Consider the following 2,705-nt stretch of genomic DNA (forward strand, 5'->3'; position numbering starts at 1 on the left):
ATCATTGCTGCCACCCTCTTTGTGCACTAATCCCCACAAAAATGTCATGGCACTTCCTCCTCACTAGCCCACATACATTGGCTACTACAGTGCCCTTTTTCTCTCTAAAGTAAATATAATAATATTAATGAATTATGGGTATGGCCTTAAAGAATTGTTTTGGTCTAAAAACAAAGAGATATAGGTGTCCCGGAATAAGAATAGAAAGATCCATGAGAATTTTTCGGTTAGATCACACACCTAGATATATGCATGGCTCAAGATGATCACTTGATCATGTTGTCTCTATCAGTAATAAATTTAATTATTTATTAAAGAGAAAATTTTATTCAAATTCAAACTCATATTACTTAAGTCATCGCAGGGTATCCAATCCAAGTCACAAATGAAAGTAATTAATTAAGGCGTGCTAAAAGTAGTGGACTTATAATAAATATAACACTGAAAAATTACGCGGGGATGTAGCTCAAATGGTAGAGCGCTCGCTTTGCATGCGAGAGGTACAGGGTTCGATCCCCTGCATCTCCAATATGAATTTATCTTTTTATTTATTCAACTCAAAATTGCAATATTGTCCCTCGGAGTCGCATCTGATAATGAAACTACGGTTATTTTTCCAGTTAACATCCTTTTGAGTCTGGCAGTAGATAGTTGCAGCACAGAAACAAAATGTACATGAATGAAGCTCTTGAGTGGAAGATGGATAAAGAAGAACATACATATTTATAGTTATAAGTACACAAAAACAAATAAATGGAGCGATAGATGGATAAAAAGTGAGAAGGAAGATGCAGAAAGTAGCTAGCTAGGGCGGAAAAATGAGTGGATCCAAGGACGATTTAGGAGTTGAGAGGAACAAAATAACGTACAATATTGTCTCTGGGTGATCTGTGCATGCATGCTGCTGACTGGGAATATTATTAATGATAATGAAAATGGACGTTTCGACAAAGAATGAAGAATAATGCATTTGGACACACAACAAACATTCTTCAGAATTCAGAATGCTTTTTCGTTTGTGTCCACACAGTTTACTGATGGTGGCAGTGCATTGCCCCTGTCATCCATCTCTCCCTTCATTACTTAAGACAGAGAATATAATGAAATGGAGAAGTTAAAATGAAAAGAATGCAAACTGGCAGATGAAAATATTTCCTTTCCCATATTCACAGATTACAAAAATAAAAAATCGTCATCTGATGAAAACATTTATACGAAAAAATGCACTTCAGGTTCTCTCTGATAGCATTATCATCATGTGTTTCATTAAACAACATAAAATTTAATTAAGAGAATTATTAATATTAAATTTCAATTCTTGCTGTATCTGTCCCACAAAGCCTTGCATTATTTGATCCTTCATTTCATATGTCAATCCAGAAAGACAGTGAGATGAAATCAAGTGGGGCAGAAGACGAAGAATGAAAAAGAAAAGGATAGGGCGAAAATAGAGAGAATGAAATCTCTGAAAGATTCTATACACACAACCATAAATAATGGAAGTAGGGGGGAATAAGAATATACACATACATACATACATATATATATATATTTATATATATATAAAAGCAAAGGGCGCATACAGAGAGCGCATGAATATATAATTAAAGTGTCCAATAATAATTAATGGATCATTTCAGTTCTGTGAAGCAGACAAATGGAGCCTGAAACCTGTCCCATGCACATCCATCGTCCTGGGACACTTGTTCTGATAATTGACAACATTTTGAGACCTTGCTGATGTATGTGTCATGTCTCTTGTCTCTCCCTTTTGTCCATTTCCCTCTCAATCATCTTACTGTGGCTTCTCCAATCATATATGCTTTGCCCAGAAAATATAATTAATGATAATTTATTTTCATCATCGAAGACGACAAACGAACTAAGCATGATGAGAGAATATTAATGTATGAATTGGAAGGATAACGATCTGCCGATGCATATATATCAGAATCTGTTTAATGTTATGTATATGCAGAAAAAAGAGGAAATGATGATAATGAGGATCGATTATTTTAATATTATTAGGCCAAAGCAAGATTGATTAATTGAGGGACGAACAAATGAAAGAGGATTTTGACTGTATAATGCAGATAAAATAATAATAATTGACGATACCAATTATATATGTTTCAGCCATTAACAAAGAGGATTTTCTCTGAAGGACACAGCCTGACAATGACCGCATTATTCTTTATCGCAACCTCCCCACATGGAATAATGGTTTTTTTCTTTCAAAATATATATCATTTTTATTTAAATTAATATTTAATATAAAATCTACAAAATATATAATATAAAAGACCCACAAAAGTATGATTAAAACATTAAAGAAATAAAGCATGCGACACTAGCATGTATGGTTCACTACCCATTTCTATTCAAAATGAAAATTTAAGAAAAGAAAGACAGATTAAGTATTTGAGACAATGAGATTGACAACTGATCATTTGGTCTAATTATAATTTTATTTACTATCGATCTATGAGTTTATCACAGTAGCTTTGAGTATAAAAATCACTTGTTCCTCGAGCTTTTTTTTTTTCACCCTTTCTTTTCTTTTTGGTTGATAAAATAGGGTAATAATGAAGAAGTTCAAGTGTTTCGTAATATATATATATATATATATATATATATTTATATAATCATGCGTCCTGAAAAAGTGACAGATGAGGCTTTATGACACAAAACCATGCAGATGCGGT

The 2,705-nt window shown here is 32.9% G+C and overlaps 1 non-coding gene across 1 annotated transcript; it reads left to right on the top strand.

Annotated features, from left to right (window-relative positions):
- The first annotated feature begins 455 nt into the window (after window positions 1-455).
- On the top strand, window positions 456-528 carry TRNAA-UGC (transfer RNA alanine (anticodon UGC)). Its single transcript has one exon. It is a non-coding gene; the product is annotated as a tRNA-Ala (tRNA).
- The last annotated feature ends 2,177 nt before the right edge of the window (window positions 529-2,705 follow it).

Source organism: Neltuma alba, unplaced genomic scaffold (assembly GCF_004799145.2).
Source record: "Neltuma alba isolate B1F8T4 unplaced genomic scaffold, ASM479914v2 tig00003255_pilon, whole genome shotgun sequence".
Taxonomy (NCBI): domain Eukaryota; kingdom Viridiplantae; phylum Streptophyta; class Magnoliopsida; order Fabales; family Fabaceae; genus Neltuma; species Neltuma alba.